Here is an 18,167-nt window from a genome sequence, read left to right as displayed (position 1 = left end):
TGAAAGGTGTCAGAGTAGACCTGGGTTCTCACCTCAAGGAAAAAGTCATTTTTCTTCTTTTCTTTTCTTATATCTATTTGAAATGATACATGTTTATTGAACTCATTTTGGTAATCATTTCACAATATATGTAAGTCAAATCATTATTCTGTATACCTTAAACTTGTACAGTGCTGTAGGTCAATTATATCTCCAAAAAAAAGTGGAGAAAAATATATCTCAAACTGTTATAAATGCCCCTGTGGTCTCCAGTTCAGAGTCAGAAATTAAAGAAGAGTTACCTAAACGGAGATAAAGGGAAAGAGAAGCAGAGAACATGTCTCTACAGAGGACTATTCATAGAAGACTTCCTTAAGAACCTCACTTCTGGTAAATTACAAGACCCTGTCCAAACATTATCTCTACCTCCTCTAACCCTCAACACTTTTCAAATACCCAGTAACAAAGAACTACCAATCCAGGGAGAAAATATTTGTTTTTCTTACTAGATACTTGTGTTTACCACTGAGACAAAGTGAAAAATATAATAAAAATAAAATAAAAATATGATATAAAATACAATAAAAATAAAATAAAAACAAACTGTTCATTTGGAAACTGTTTAATTCAATCATGACCTTTCATTCCATCTGAGTCCATGGTGATGTAACTGTACTGAACCTGCCTTTGTTGGGGAGGACTATTTTTTGACATCTACTATAAATAGGACACAGTCTCTTCTTTTGTATAAGCTACACAAAGCCCAGAAGTTACTCTCCAGTTATATAATTCCAAAGGGAAGAAGAAATTAAGTGTTCATAACTGGAATATGAAATGTGATCCTTTTGCTTTTTTCTCCAAATGATAAAAAGCAAGGGGCAAGTGGGAATGAGCCACTGAACAAAACCTGCAAAAAGAGAAAAATAAAGGCGATATTGGAATATTACACAGTGAAATTCTCTTTACTGAGAGTCACTTAGATTTACCCTCAGCACAAACTGTTGTTATGCCATAGCTAAAATGGACTAAAATTACATACTTACGTTAATGTAAAAACATACATTTTACATAGGTAAAATAGACTAAAATTTTGTATGTCTTTGGGAATTTTAAAAGAATTTGGTATTTTCTCATTTTAAAAAATCTAAAAGTTGTTGCACTTTTACAAATAATATCCTACATTGTAGCAAATACCTTCTACTATTTTGCCAGTAAATCCCTTTGGTTCCAGTGTATAGTTAAATGAACTTGTAATATATATAATAACATACACATAAACATGTAATATATAAAAATAAAATACGTATATATATATATAATAACATCATGTAAACAATGGCACTTAATTAAGATAGATTGTTGGCATTATGTGTGACGACTAACTCCAAAGGAGGTCTCCATTGACTTGCATTAACAAGGAAGTGTACATTCTCCTGGTAGCCTGTAAGGAATAGACAAAATATAAAGCTGTGGAAAAGTTCAATCACAGCCTAAGTAAATACGGTAAAATTTTATAAGATTTTTCCCATCCCCTACATAAAAATTCCTTTAAGGCAAAATCTGAATTCTGAATACTATGGTTATTTTACAGTATCAAGGGATAAAATTCTGGTAGAATAACTGATTTGGTCTCTTTTTGGAAAAATGTGTTGGGGGGTCCCATCACAGTCAAAATTCTGTGTTAGTAAATATGTTGCCAAGTACTATCTAATTGGGTTCAGTATTTTGGGTACCTTTTGCTTATGGAATACCCTATACACAACAGATCCAGGGAACACTAGTGTTTTTCTGTTAAAAAGAGAATTCCACAAGGCATTTCTCTTTGGACTCAGGGCACAGGGGTCAGGCACTTCTCGACCCTCACCATGGGAACAGCTGAAGAACTCAAAGCAAATAGACCACCTGCTCTTCTCAGGTTAACCACGTACATCTAGAAACCACTAATGAGCCTTTTTAAAAAGTTTATCTTTATGTCCTGAAGGAGCTCTCATTCAATTTATTTCCATGCCTCTCCTTTTGACACTTCATTTTCTGCTTCAATTCCTGGAAATATAGGAACTCAAGACTGGCAGAAAACATTTTGCCTCTATGGCTAAAGAGCCCCTCTGAAGATCCCCAGGTATCCCCCACTTTGACTCTGAGATATTGAAGCCCTGCTCCTCCTGAAACCCATCCAGGTACTCAACTCACACAAAGTTGGAGCCTGTGTGGTATCCTCAGCCAAAACTTGTAAGCTTAGCATTTAATAGAAAGGGCAACAGGGGCAATTGTGGAGGTCTCTGCCTAAATTATGGGGAAGAATCATTACCCATCTGTCAGGACAGCATCCTTAAATGTCCACTCCTTGCAAATTAGGGAGCTGCTCTGTATATTCCTCCCAACTTAGGTAAGCAAGCTTACAGAAAATGTGAAGTAGCTATTGGCTTTCAAGAATTCCCATAACATCTTATGGGAATGGAAATCTGTGGAGGCTAGTGTGTGTACATAAGCATTCACACAAAGGTAGGCAGGGTGGCTCAGTCCAGCAGTTTCTTTAGTTAATGTAGCCCTGTGTTAGATGCAGCATGTTAGTGATGGATTATTGGCCTACAACAACAAAAATTTATAATCTTACAGTTTTTCAGCTGGAAATCTCACTAGGCTGAATCAAGGTGTCAGCGCAGCTGAATTCCTTCTGGAGACTTTAGGGGTGTTACTGACTGAAGTGTGTTTCCCCAAAATTCATAACGGAAACCGTAACCTCCCTTACCCCTGGTATAGCTATATTTGAAAATGCTGCCTTAAGGAGGTTAAGTGAAATGAAGTCACATGGATAGAGCCTAATCTGATGAGACTGGTGACCTTATAAGAAGAGGAAGTGATGCCAAATACCCTTTTCTTTCCATGCATACACAGAGGAAAAGCCATGTGAGGACAGAGTGAGAAAGCTCCTGTCTACCCAGGATGAGAAATCTCATCAGAAACCAACCTTACCAGCACCTTAATCTTGGACTTCATGCCTCCAGAACAGTGAAGAAATAAATTTCTGTTGTTGAAGCCTAAGCAGATTAATAAGGGGAGAATCCATGTCTTTCCATTTTCCCGTTTCTAGAAGCTGTCCAAATCCCTGTCTCATGCCCCTTCTATCATCTTCAAAGCCAACAGTACAATGTCTTCAAATCTCTCCCTGACACTGATATTCCTGCCTCTCCAAGAACCTCCATGATTCCCTTGGACCCACCAGATAACCCAGGAAAATCAATCCACACTAAGATCTTTAACTTAATCAAACCTGTAAAGTCGGTTTCCCATGTAAGGAAAATAATATCAGGTGTAGGAGATTAGGGTAAGATATCTTTGGAGATTCATAATCCTGACTACCATTATGTTGAAATACACAAATCAACCAAATTTGAAAGCCACAAGCCTTCTTAGTGGTACAGATTCCTGCCTAGTGAAAACCAGCATGGCTGAAGCTGCTGTATAGAGAAGAGAATAGATTGGCTTTAAATCCAAGGCCAGTTCACTACAGGTTGAATTTAGGGTTGGAATTAAGACAAACTTCCTCAGGATATAAACTGAAAAAGCAACAAGTTCTGCTATCCCTGAGAAGACTGGGTTGTGTCCACAGAGGGTCCATCCATCCATTGCCTTAAAGTGCGAAGGTAGCCTGCCCCCCAAAAAAAGATCCTCTATATACACAGGACCTTTGTTATTGAGAATAAGGTAAGTTAGTATGTACAGCATCTTTCAGACTTGGATTGGACTAAAACTAACCCAGTTTTAGTTTGTAACAAATAACTATTTGCTTCCAAAAATGACTTGTTGAGTTGCTGCTGCCTCATAGTACTTTTGAAGGTACATGAACCAGGGTGTTCCCTAGTCTGGGGGTTAAATACAGTTCTTCTATTGTCTAGATAATTCTATTATCTTTAATACTTCTCTTTAGACCCTTATTCCAATCCTATTAAAGAATTTTATTTCCTCCTTTGAGCTACTATTTCTCTGCATCTCTTTTTACTATAAATTGCAAAAAAAAAGAACCATCATATGCTGTTATTCTTCAATTGAAATTATTTCACTGGGCTTTTTTCACTGGTTATTTTTTTTTATCAGTGGGATGGATTTGTAAGCATTTGCCACATCTAGGCCCCCTTTCATTCCCATTTACATGTTTGCTTACAAGAGATACAGATGAATTTAATGGCTATGGGATTGAAACCTGTAAAGGCTAAACTACTGTTGTGACCTTCCTGCAAAATCACCCTTCTGCATCACCATTGAGTTTGATCAGCTTCCAACCACCCAAAAACTCTCTTACAGTTCTTAATGAATTTCATCATTAACACAGTCCATATATTCACAAGAAGAATTGAGGCTCTTTGAGGACAACTTGTCTTGATAGATAGGACTTTGAAAATCATGTGAAGAACCTTTTAAAAAGATATTTCTGAGGATTCTATGCTATGGAAAAGCTTCCCAGCACACATTTTGAGAAAAACAAGTACTAGAGGCCTATATACAAAGTAAAATGGAGACCCAAGATCCAAAACAGATTTCTTCTTTGATCAGTTTAAATTATCTATTTCCTCTAGTCGTGATTTTATTTTAGTTGTTTTGCTACAGACATGTTTCCAGAGTTTTTCTAAAATACTTTGAAATTGAACTTTTAGAAATTTCAGACACACTGCCTCATAGTTTCCTCAGTGTTTGTTGTTTAACAGTTTTATTGAGATATCATTCATATACCATGCAATTCACTCATTTAAGAGTAAAATTTGACAGTTTAACTACATTGACAAAATCAAGCAGCCATCACAATTAAAGATTTCACCAGCCCAAAAGGAACCTCATACCCATTGGCAGTCACTCCTAGTTTCTCCCTAATCTCTCAAGCCCTAATGCAACTACTAGTTCATTTTCTGTCAGTAGACTTGACTGTTGTAACATTTTGATAAATACAATTATGCAATATGTTGTCTTTTAGGACTGGTTTCTTTCATTTAGCATAATCTTTTCAAGGTTCGTCATTGTTGAAGAAATATTAGTACTTCATTCTTTATTGCCAAATAATATTCCATTACATGGACATGACACATTTATTCATTCATCAGTAGATGGACATTTGGTTATGTCTATTTTTGAGCTATTATGAAAAATGGTCTATGAATATTCATGTACAAGTTTTTAACTTGGACATTTCATTTCTGTTGGGTATATATGTAGGAATGAAATTGATGAGTCATATGGTAACTTTATGTTAAACTTATTGGTAAAATGTTAGAATGCTCTCCAAAGCATCTGCATCATTTTATAGTCCCATCAGTGGTACGTAAGGGTTCTATTTCCTCACCAAAACCTTTTATTACTTTTTATTATAGCTATCCTATTAGGTATGAAGATATATCTCATTGTGGTTTTGATTTGCAATTCCCTACTGGTTAATGATGTATATTTTCCCTATGTGTTTATTGAACAAATCTATTTAGATCCTTTGCTCCATATTTAAGTAGGCAATTTTTGTTATTGTCCTAAGAGTTTTTTATATTTTTTATATACATTTATATACACAGACCCTTAATATAAGACCCTTATTAGATACATAATTTACTATGTTCTCCCATTCTGCAGGTTGTCCTTTAATTTGGGGCCTCAAAGGACACTGTCATAAGATTTTTTACATTTAATGAAATAAAATTTTACATGTTTTTCTTTTTTTCTGTGCTTTTGGTGTCCCATCTAAGAAACCACTGCCTAAATCAAGGTCATGAAGATATATGTATATAGGTTCTTCCATGATTTTTATAGTTTTAGCTATTATATTTGTTATTTGATCCAACTTAATTTTTATATATGATGAGGAAGGGGCCCAACTTTATTCTTTAACATGTGACTATCCAGTTATCCCAGAACCATTTTTTGGAAAGACTATTCTTCCCCCACCACCACCCCATTGAATTTGCTTTGGTACCTACCTTAGAAATCAACTAATTATACATGAGTTTATTTCTTGACTCAGTTCTATTCCATTGATCTGTATGTCTACCCTTATGCCATAGTCAGTGTTTATTAAAAAGCATCTTTCACAGAAATTATAGTTCATAGAAAGTTAAGTAAACTGACAGAACCAAAAAAAAAAAAGAACCCAGATAAAATGTTTGTCACAATCCCTACTTTACAGAGCAGTAAATGCCTTGAAACTCTAAGTGACTATTTAAATATTGAAAAGCAGTGAAACTAAGACAAGAAATGGACTTAAGAAGTGTTATATTTAGGCTATATTGTATAAAAATAATGAACTATTGCCTATTCACAAGGATATTCTTACCTAACCATTATAGCAAATTGCTCTCAGACATTCAAATGAGCAGTTATAATAAGTTAGAGATGTTAAAACAAATGCAAATTATAAATTCAAATATATAGGGTAGAGCACAAATTCAACAAGGTATTGTACTTCAAGAGTCAATCAAAATAACTAGCATTTATTGGAACCAGACACTTCACTTGCATGACCTCATTTAATCCTAATAACTACTTCATGACCCAGGTTAAAGGGAATTACCATTCATAGGACATAAAAGTGAAAGTAAAAGAATGTTTCTCAATATCACAGAGGTAATTAGTGAACAAGTTGAGATCCAAGCCTGGTTTAGTCTAAGCTCAAAAGAGTTGATAACTATCACACTTCTTTCAAGTCTAGGTGTCCCAGGGCTCCATAATTGTTCGACCTAAGAGTTGAACTGAACATAACATTTAAAAACAAATTCTTATTGTTTTTTAACCCAATCATCATATCAAATTTTTATTAGCCATCATAATTATTGCCTATGGTAAATTACCTAGGAAGATTAAAACAAATATAAAATCCATGTTCAATAATGATTTATAGAGCTTCTGATTTATCAGAGCTATCTGATAGTTTACCTAATCCAGTCCTCAGTTTTAACCATGTAAGAACTGAGACTCAGAGGGATTAAATGATTTGTTCAAAACCCCAATAAGCTAGTTTGGTTGAGTCCCAGCATAAACTTCAATTATCACATTTTTTCAACTACTGGTTCCATGGTGCTAAACATCTATTATCAATTACTATTACTGTTTGATGTAATTCTAAGTCACATGCTTTAGAATCAAAAACCTTCTAGGCTATGCTTTCTCTTGAACTTCTCTTACAGCTACCATAGACACTGATGTAAACGCTTGCTGCCCCCGCCCCTACTATGGATGACCTTTTCAAACCTAGGCTACAGAGGTCTTCTCTTCACCACTTGGAGAGGTAGCTTTTGTCTTCTACTCTTTTTCCAAATTACCTTCTAACCAAACCTATTTCCTATAACTTGCATGCTGAACAGATTTTGGCCTCTTCTGTTTCAGAAGAGTTACCCTTTTGTCAAAAGGCATAACTGAACACCATTGAAGGCAGCTCACTGAGTTGCCATCAGATTTCTTAGATCGCAAATTATATACATGTATCCTCTTGCCTGTAGCTCTGACAGTCAAAACTCATTTTTTAAGTTTTATTTAATAAATACTAAAATCACCACTTTAACAAAGTTCTTTGCCATCTGGGGTCTCTTTTTTGGTTCAGTTCTTGGTAGGCCTAAAAAAAAAATGTCTCACTTAAGAGTCTAGGATTTTATACCCATGAATGATATAAAGAAATTTAGAACCAAACATAAAGGTCATGAAACATAGTTCAAAGTATTTATCAGTTCACAAAGATTTGAGGGAGACCCAAATTCTTATTTCTGCCTCTCTTATAAGCAGAATAGTTAAGCAAAAATACTTCTGTCATTATCTTTTCTCTGCAGAGATTATTTTAATTAAGCCACTTTTTTATGAGTGAAAATACAGAGCATAAAGCTAGCTGGTAATTTACATTTTCAGTTGTCTTTTCAAAGTTTCTCACTATATTCTAAAATCTCTGTACTTCAATAAAATATAATAGTTAAATAAATACCCACCCTGCCACCAGCAAAATAAAATCTTCTGCTTCTCAGGTAATACCTCTTTAAAAGAAGCAAGCATTTTATTAAAGTGAGATTCCTGCACACAGGGAGCAACATGGAAAGCTGTGATTTGAGACGACAGTTGGTTTACTCTTACCATTTGATCACAAAATTTCTATGCCATCTGTGGGAAGCCACACAGGCAAATGTGTCATCACATCTAATAATGAAAAGAAAAAACAGACAGAACGTGCTGGAGAAACAGACTGCTTTAATTACCTCCTCACAATGCTCCTTGAGAATTTGGAAAAAAAGCATTGTGCATGCATGTTATTTATACAAAGAAGGTAACCAGTGTTGAAGGTTTTTATTTTTTTTTACGTCAGGATTAATGGCCTTGTAATACCAGCATGTCCACTTGAGAGCAGAAGCAGATGTATGGGAAAGGCTGAGGGGAAACTCTTGTAAAAAACAGACTTGCTAGGAAAATAGTTTGATTATTGTCTAGAGTCCACTGTTTATATGCTAAAATCCCCAAATCATATTCTTTAAATGAGAATATATCCTTCCTATAGTTCTATAGCAGGAGAGCAGGAAGAAGTATGAGGTTCATAAATAGTTCCAACTGACCAACATCTAGCGACACAACTAGGCACTGGCCCCTGACAATCACACTGTCTTCCTTCCAGTCTAGACCAGAGGCCCATGTCCTGACTGTGCCCTTAATCTCCCTATCATAGGTTCTCAAAGATAGGAGAGCACTGAGCTCTTTCTTCTTCAAAAGCAATAGTTGTTTCCGGGGATGAGGGAGGAAGGATGGGAAAAATACAGTGCCTCCAGGCTTGACCTCCATTAGTATAGCTACTCTGACTCAAGATAATTATAATCCCCTTCCTTTCCTCACTCTGAGATCGGTACCTTACCGAAAAAAAAGCCATTCACTTCTTCTCACTTTCCATTCCATTTTATTCATTTTCCATTTTATTTCTGTACACATCTACCTCAGTTGTTTGGGCACCTCCACTGACCACTGCTTCTTCTACCTCCCACCCATCCAGTAACTTCAACACACAGCAACAGGCAAGCCTTCTCCTGAACACATCTCTAACTGACATTGGGACTGTAGCGTGGAAGTGAACAGGGGAGAGGAAACAGTAGATGGAGGAAGCGATGGATGAATGGTCTCTAGACACAATGACAGAGGTGCCATAAGACATAGGCTGGCGGCAAAGGTACTATACAGCATGGTCTCGTGTCTGGGTGCCTTGGCCATTCATTCTCACAATTTGTGTTGGTCTCCCTCTGAAATTTCATCCTTTATTCATTCAGAAAGTAGTTTTGAATACCAATTATGAGCTCATTTCTAGCAGCACTAAGGGAACAAAAAATAATGAATAAATATCACTGACCACAAAAACTCAGTCGAGTTAGAGAATCAAACATCACAACATGGCATTTTTCCTAGTATTTTTCCCATCTGATACATTTTGAAAGTAATATATAACATTGCAAACTGTGGTAAAAATCTAGACTATAAGAAATATGTGAAATATTTTAATGTGTAAAAATATTGAAAAGGGCAAATGATAGAGAAATGTATTTGAGTAGAAAATGTCTCCTCTAGATTGATACATTAAAAAATTATTATAGGTTATTCTATAATACTTTTTGCAAAAGAATTTGCTGAGCAGCTCTTAAGGGCCAGGCACTGTCCTGGACACCATAGGTACAGCAGTGCTTATGACAGATAAGACCCCAGCCCTTCTGGAGCTTACACTCTGGTGAGGGACACAGATAACAAATATGATTTTTTTTAAACTAAAATATTTATTATAGAAAAGTGAAAAGTGCTGAGGAGAAACTAAACCATAAAAGGAAAATTGGGAGAGGGATGGGAGGGTTTGTCTTGCAATTTACAATTGAGTGGCCAGCCAAGGCCTCAGTTCAAATGTGACTTTTGAGTAAAGACATGCAGTAAATAACTCCATGAATCATGTAGCTATCTGGAAGAAGAGCATTAATAATATTCAAACTAAGTACCAATAAATTTTTACTTGTTTTCCACTTAACACATGCCCTACATGTTTCATTTTATTCTAAATTTCCTAAGAAAAAGTGTAATCTGTCAACACAGAAATTTAATTATGACATGTTTGGTTTGAGAATTAAATAGCATTAAAATCTAATATAATGTTCAACTACATGTTAAGCACTATTTAAAAAGGCAAAAACTTCCCGGCATCTGATGCTCAGTAGTTTTTGCATTTGTGCTTTAAAAAAAAAAGTCAACAGGTTTCAGACTCGCATTTGCAAGTACATTTCTATAAACAACATAATGTGAGTGGGGATAGTCTTAATTCCAATAAATAAAAAATCAAGTCGGAAATAATCATCAGTATGATTTCTCCTTTTTAACACTGGGTTTTGAAGTATTGGTTGTATCTTGAAGTTCAACCCAAGTCATGGATTGCATGACTGTGATTAATGGCTTTTATGAAGCTCATGTTGAGGCAAATTTGAATTTCAAAATGAGATTTCCTTGTTTTGTATATAATTTTTCAGGCCTTACAGATTTAAGTTAATTAACATATGGCCTATCATAACAAAAACACACAATTTAGAGCTGTAAAATGGTCACTACCCCAAGATGGGTAATAAGGTTTGGCTGAATAATAAAACACCCAAGTTGGTCATGGCTGCTGATCTTCAGTAACTGCCTCTTATGATCCATACTTCAAAACTCTCCAATGAGTCAGTCTGAAAGTAAAGAAAAGGCTTAGATAATGATTTTACTGCTTCACAGCTTAAATAACTTATTGCTGAATGGACACCAGTTTTCTCCTGAACACTCTAAGCTGCCTGTAGTGCTTTGGGAAACTCCAGCTGGGGAAACGCCACAATTCAGCAACTTGACTGCAAAGCAAGAGCCACAGAGAGGAGGACTGGGCTCAATGAACAAAGAGAGGAAGCACCCATACTCACTGGAGCCTTCTAGAGGAGGTAAGTAGGAAATGGGCAGAAGAAGGAGTTACTACACAAGGCACAGAGACATAAAGGAACTCAGTAAGCTTGGGGAACAGCCTGTGGTTCAGCAGAGAATCAGAGAAAGCAGCACCCGTTGAGGAAAACAATGGAGAATCACGAAGGCCTTCCATGTCATTCAAATAAGTTTGGCCTTTATCCTGAGGTGGGGAGCCAAAGGGTTTTATAATGGAGATAAAGTATTCCGACTGGTGTGTTAGGAAGTTCCTTGGGCTATGGGGAGGGTGTAGACCAGATACTGATAATATCTTCTTTGTATTCTAACACCTATGCAATATGATTTATGAAATTTAAGTTGATCTAGAGGAACTTAGCTTAAGTAATGCCTACTTTATTTTTATCTACCCTCTTGTATACCACAGTTGGAGGAAAGTATTCATGCATTCTTGGCTAAAAATCACTAAACTCACCCAAATAGGACATTAAGAGTTATCCATCTTCAGTGATTTTGTTCATTCTATTATTTTTCTCCTAAAGAGAAGCCAGTAAGGTAGATGGAAGACAGTTTTCAGAGGCTTGGTGATGAGGCTTATCCTAGGGGAATGACTATTCTTTTGTAATCGTAAGAATATAGGTGGTCCAGCATTTCTGGAGGTGCTAACTGGGAAAGAAGATGCAAAGCCAGGAAACAGGCTGGTCATGGTCAAGTGGAAAGAATACAGGCATGAGAGTTCAGAATTCTGAGTTCTAGTCCTGACTACCAGTGGCTGTGAGGAACTATGATGGTTCAGACTTTACCCAACACAGAAAGGGCCAAGTGGTATCTGCATGTGCAGTAGGTTGAGCTGTGGAAGAGGAAGCCAGAGGCTAGGAAACTGCTCTTTTATAATGGGCAGCAAATAAATTGTTTAGCTGTTAGGGAGAGTTCAGCTTACTGGGGATGGAAATCCATATGAGGCACGAGGCACAGCGCCAAATATGTTGGGGGAACATTCTGTATTTTCCTAGGACCTTGTCCCTGCTGCAACAAAGAATTGAAGGGCAGAGACACAGAAGTGAAGCAGAGTAAAAGTTTTATTTAAAATTACTTAGAGAAAAAGTGCAGGCAACCTCAGAGAGTAGTGCCCTGAAAGGTTGAAAAGAGAGTTTAAGATTAAAAGGTTACACACTTAGAAAGTGCGGGCAACCTCAGAGAGAGGAGTGCCCCAAAAGGTCAGGGGTTCCTCCTTTTAAGGATTCTTCAGGAATGTGACTAAGGGGCTGGGGGTGCAGACCTGTTAAGTGGTCTTTGAATACTTAGAATTAACTTAACACAAGGAACTTCCTGTTCTGATTTCTCCCTGAGATGCTGGCATCCTGGTCTGGGAGCATATCAAAGAAGACTGCCTGCCCAGCCCCAAGGTGGGCTGAGTTATTGTCTGTTTGCTAAAGAGTAAGTTAAGAATCTTACTTCTTAACTTCCTGGGTGTTAAAATGCAATCTTATCTTTAAGATGGAATCCTTCCTGCCTTTTACTATGGTGTTCACAGCTGGGCCTGCATGCTAAATTAGTTGCCTAGGTATCAAACTACTTGATTAGGTCTGAAGGAGAAAAAAAACAGCATATATGTAAAGTTAAAAAAATAAGCTGGGCCTGCATGATTAACACAATAAAGACATGGGCTATGCTGAGGTACCCTCCTTTATCTAGGGAATATTCAAACATTCGAGGCCAAGTTGCTCCTGGCTTCTTGAGCTTTAACTAATTAAGTCTGGGTTTTTTATAGTGGGCTTTTTCCTGGCCTTATTCTCTTTCTACCCCACCATATCTATTTTCCTGCCTAACACAACCTTTACTCTGGAAGAGGGCAGTATGTCTCTCTCCCAATAAAGATCACTATCCAGATATCCTTGAAAAGATGGTCCAGAAAAAGACTGCCTGTAAGACATGCAGAAATACTAGAGATCCATGAAGAATGGTCTCCTGATAATGGCTAACAATGAATTCTTGGTCAGGCTTTCTGTCTTTATTGTACTTGTTTTTCCTAATCAGTAAAATGGGGAGATGATTGCCCAACTCACATGATAGCCTGAAATGAAACAATATTCCAAAATCACAAAGAGCAAAAATGATGAGTACTTAACTTTTCACATTATGTTAGAGCACCTGATAGCCCCGCTGAGAATGTAATTTTGTTGTTACCATATATTGCACTAATAATCCACAACTAATGAAAACACAGGCAATTCAAAACCACTATAGGCTAACCTCTGAAATTGATACGGTGTAAAGAGTGAACTGTTTATTTTATTTAGCAATTGCATTTATACATTCCTATTCTGCCTTTGTAAATCCCTGTGCCTAAAACATTCTTTGAGCCTGCTCTTTTGTCTTCCTACTGATTGTCTCATTAGGGAAATATTTAAAAATTTTATAGAAAACTAACCAGTTTACCTTAAAAGTTTGTAAGTTTCTCAAGAGAGTTAAATGAGATATACATAAGCTGTCTGAAGTTACGTAGGGCATATTAGGTGTTCAATAAACAATGTCTTCCCTATTATAGTTCTAACATTCTATGATTTGAGGGTACTGAGCATAAATCATGCCAACTTTATCACATTGTAATTAAAATCACAAAGCCATATTGTTTCCTATTAGTTTTTAAATAATGATCACTTTCACCATTTGCCATATATTTTTAGGATCAATGTAATTTTGATTGCAACTATTCAGATGCTCCCATTGGCCAAATCACATTTATAACTGGAGCAGTTCCTTTAATTACTGCTCTCTTCATGTTTCCTTTCAGTAAGCTGGTTTCTCTCTTCCTCAAATCAGTCCATCACCTGAGTTTCAGGAATGGAGGAAGACAAGATGTAAGAAGTGGATGCTATTCAGGGACTCATCCCACCAAGCCCAAAAGAAGAAGGTAAAAATGTCTGCCCCTTTCTTCTAGTTGTTTCTGGACAGAGAAAGAGCAACACAGCATAGAGTGGAAGGCAGTCAGATAGGTGCATGGGTACAGGCAGTGCTGCGCTGGAAAACCAGGCAAGAGGAAGAGGAGGAGGAAGGAGGTCAGTTACACTACTGGGGGCGACGCAGAGAGCAGAGGAGCTCTTTCCAGTACCCGCTTTGCAGGGAGGCTTGGTACAGAGGGCCCTGATCTCTTTTCAGATGGGCCAAGAATACTCAAGTGGACATGGCCAGAAAAGCTGAAGATTGGATTTGCTAATAATACTGGTTTCCCTGCAGTATAGGCTTTAAGGTGGAAGACAAGGAGCCTGTAGGGAGCCTGCCATGGTCAGGGCCAGGTAATTCCACAGCTGAGGCTCGATGTGACAGTGATTCAAAGGAGTCTTCTAAACCTCAGTCATCAGAGAGGGTTTTCTAACAACTAGATTGTGAAAAAACATAACACTGTGAGTTTATCTACAAAGTTGTCAATAGCAGGTATCAACAGGTTCCCAAGGACCAGAACCAGCTGCACTAAACTACAGTGAAGCTAAGTTCACATTTGCCCGGTTCCACGAAGTCTTGTGGTCCCTGCCTCATACTCTCAGCTGTCATCCTGGAAAAGAGCAAGAAGAACACAGGGAAATCTAAAACACTGAGTAGTTTTCCAATAATTAAGTTAAACCTAAAGAAACAAAGTTATTTTGTCTCACAGTGTTTTATATCAGCCTAGGCTAAGCTTTTTTTGTTTTGTGTTGTTTTCTCCTCTACCCAACAGGTAGATACTTGATGAGAAAAATCAGTATTAGTAAATCTGTGACCCCACTACATATTTTTTTCAGCTGTTCAAACACTTTCTGTTATTACTGGAGGAGAAAGCAGTTAGAGAAAGCTTACATGACAGAGAAGCAATCTTGAGTTTTGGCTTTTTTTAGGATTTCAAACTGCAGCATTGTGTTATTTTTTCATAAAACATCAGCTATAATAGCTTGAGAGTGCAAAGTTACAACATTAAATAAAAAGAACTATAAGTAGCTGTACAAATTGCTCATTAAAGCTGATCACTGTCTTTTTATGCCAGGTAAGCTGTGTAGACCCATGAATAACCTAGCTGAAAATCTACATGTGATATTATTGTCCACATCTTGAATAGACTGTTAACTAAAGCCTAGATGTGGCAGTGATTCAAAGGAGCTAGCTACTTCTCAGCTACTAGCATCAACTTCATCCAAATCAGGTAAGTAAAAATTGTGTTTGACTTACGAGTAATGCAAAGCATGGCTCTGGTGAAATGGACAAGTTTGTAGTGATTTAGAACCTGGATATGTGAAAACTTGATTATAAGGTAAAATATGCAGAAGCTCTAGGAAAGGTGTAAAAAATGTCACCCAAATAGGGGAGCAGTCAGGGGAGAGCTGAAATAAAATATTTTCTCATAAAGTATACCACTTTTTTTTCACACTCTGAGAGGCAGTATATTGTGACCATTAAGGGCACAGGTCCACATGACAAGCTGCCTAGTCTTGAATCCTGTTCTGCCCCTTAATGACCCTCAAAATCTTGCTCAACTTCACAGCGCCTGGGTTTTCACACTTGTAAATAGTGATAATAATACTGACTTCACTAGTTGTTAAGAAGTAAGTGTTAATGTATATGTGGGATGTTTATAAGTGTGTCTAGAACCTAGCCAACAGTATGTTAGCTGGTACTATTGTAATTAACATTATGACAATGACCACCACACGTGTGAGGCACAGGAAATGCCGTAGAAGCAGGATTAGCATGACCCCTCCACACACACAATTTGCATTCTCCTAGCTGGTACAGATTAGACTGGACGGACTTTGATAATTAACAGATCAATAGGTTGTAATATATACATGAATTGCATCTTAAATGTAAACTGCAACATGTGTTGAAAAAACTGAAAACCACTAGTTGGTTTTTCAAACTGTCTTCTGAAAAGCCTGGGGGTTTGAGTAGTGATTTTTCTAACGGGATGGAGAAGAGTGCAGAGAAGGAGTATAAAGGAAGGAGACAGTGGAGTTTAATGAATTCTCTCAAAGATCAATATTTTTTTCAGATGGCAATCAACATACAAGACGTTTTAGTAAGCAGCTTGTAAGTTACATATGTAACTGCTTGAAAAATGAGAGCCTTAAACAGGGTTAAGAATTTTCCTTTCATCTTGCTATTAACACAACAAATTAACAACCCATTAGATCTGTAGCAAACCATTTAGATCCTAAGAACACTAAAAAATTCAAACGGACCCCTCTCTATAGTATTTCTAATTCCTGAAGTCAAATTTACTTATACTTAATCCAATAGCAATGGCCCCAAAATGCATCTTTTGGGAGCTAGATGGTGGTATTCCATTTTCCAGAAAACCAAGTAAGGGCGACCCCCCAATTCACAAAAAGAAAAATAGATAACAAATTTGTGTACAGAGATCTCCATTTAACTTTTTTTTCCATAAATTTTCTTCAGCAGTCAGTGCCAATTACCATTACTGATAACAAGTGGAAACAGAATTAAATCAATACATAAGTGGTGAATCAAAGTTGATGAAAAGCCAGGAAGCTGACTAGGCTCAGCTTGATTATTTTCAGACACTTGGGGTATGATTTTATGGAGCAGACACATTATATGGTTTTATTTTTGTTTCCAGTCCACTCAGCAGAATTGCACATGTATTTCATAGAGTCACACACGCCATCACTTTCAGGAGCTCAGACGTCTGAAGGAGTCTGAGACCACCACAACCTATGCTCTTAGAGCTTTCATACAATCTAATAGAGGACCTAGTTTCCACACCCAAGAGCTGTCCTGGCAACTTGCAGGCTATTTGAGAAGCTGCAGGGTGATAAGCAACCATTACCATCAGCTGTGTTATTTGTGATCCATGCAGATTCATCCACCGGGAACAGGACTGAGAACATTGTATCCCAGAACACTGCATCCTTAGTCCCGAAATGAACAGCAGTTTGATTTGATTGCAAAACACAGTGGGAGAATTTGGAAAAGCATACTGTGGCTCTAATTCCAGGGGGCCTGTCCACTTTCCCAATGCCCTTGTAATTACTGGGAAGGACTTACCAGAGTTGTAGGAGTGATCCGTGTGGACCATGGAACCTTCAGGAAAGGCGGCTTACAGTCCACATCTGCATTGTGACCTTGGAGAAATTAGGAAACCATACTCAGCGGAAAGGCAAGGGGGACTTGGTAATGATGCCTTTCTCAAACATACAAGAGGGGAGTAGGGAGGAAGAAGAAGGAAACTGTTTATACTAAAAATCTCCCGTCTCAACAGCGTGTGACAACAAAACAGGATTATACTTTAGAACACCTGCCTCAAAGGGACCGCCCCCCCCACCTCCCTGGAACGTTTTCCAGGGATCTTTCTTCTGTGTGCCCAGGAAACAGCACCTCAAAACTCTTCAATCCTGCCACCTCTCACCATTGACTTACAAGATACGCCCTCCACCACGACCTGCAAGGTGGCTGGCCACCATCAGCCCAGCTGCAGAACGGAGACCAAGCTAAGGCTTTCATGACACTTGGGGATAACTGACATGCTATGGGAAACAGCTCCTCAGGGAGCCTGCAGACCCACACTAGCTTGGGGGCTGCTTGGGTCTCACTCATTTGCTCCAGTTGTTCTGCTTTTCTCTTAACTTTTCCCCTTTTCTCTTTAACTGAGAGTTAATGAGGGCCTCTTAAAGTGCCAATGTATAATTTCTTTCTCAGAGGCTTCGGAAACTGGAAACCTTGAATCTATCCACTCTGAAAACAAAATAAATGGGATACATTATTCATAAGTACATTTTGAAGTATGAGAGAGAGAATTATAGGCCTGTGGCTATTTCCAAACAGTGTCGTCCACATAACATGTTTCAAACATTCAGGAAACCTAAAAGACATCCACGATCCTGCTCAGCCTTCTCATAAATTTGTGATCTGGTGTAGTCTTTCAGAGATCATGTAGCTGTGCACACGTGAACTCTGCAGTCCCCAGGTGCCAGGATTCCCTGCTTCTCACACTCAAGGTCAGTTTACACTGAGCAACAAGATCTGCAGCCCCGTCCTCAGAGAACTGCTCAGGAATAAGGGAAATTTCCAATGCATTGGACTCATTGGCAGTGCTCCTGTTCTTTATAATTTCTAATGTTTTTCTTGTTTCTTGCCTGTCTCACATCAGACTATAAGCTCTGTGAGAACAGGAAATTCAACTATTTTGCTTATTAATTTATACCCAGAAATTAGATCTAGCACATAGTTGGCCCTCAAAAACTATGACTGAAATGGCTGACTGAAGTTTCAGAGAAGTGGATGAAATGAAA

General features: G+C 37.6%; 1 long non-coding RNA gene across 1 annotated transcript in view; it reads right to left on the bottom strand.

The window, feature by feature from the left end:
• LOC108405354 (uncharacterized) overlaps positions 1-18,167 on the bottom strand; it is a 108,843-nt gene that overhangs the window by 22,261 nt on the left and 68,415 nt on the right. Inside the window, exon 4 of the long non-coding RNA XR_001855163.3 lies at positions 16,924-17,000. This is a non-coding gene — a long non-coding RNA (uncharacterized lncRNA). The remainder of the gene's footprint in view (positions 1-16,923; positions 17,001-18,167) is intronic.

The sequence above is a fragment of the Manis javanica genome, chromosome 2 (genome assembly GCF_040802235.1).
Source record: "Manis javanica isolate MJ-LG chromosome 2, MJ_LKY, whole genome shotgun sequence".
Classification (NCBI taxonomy): Eukaryota; Metazoa; Chordata; class Mammalia; order Pholidota; family Manidae; genus Manis; species Manis javanica.
This window is presented reverse-complemented; position numbering and strand designations above follow the sequence as displayed.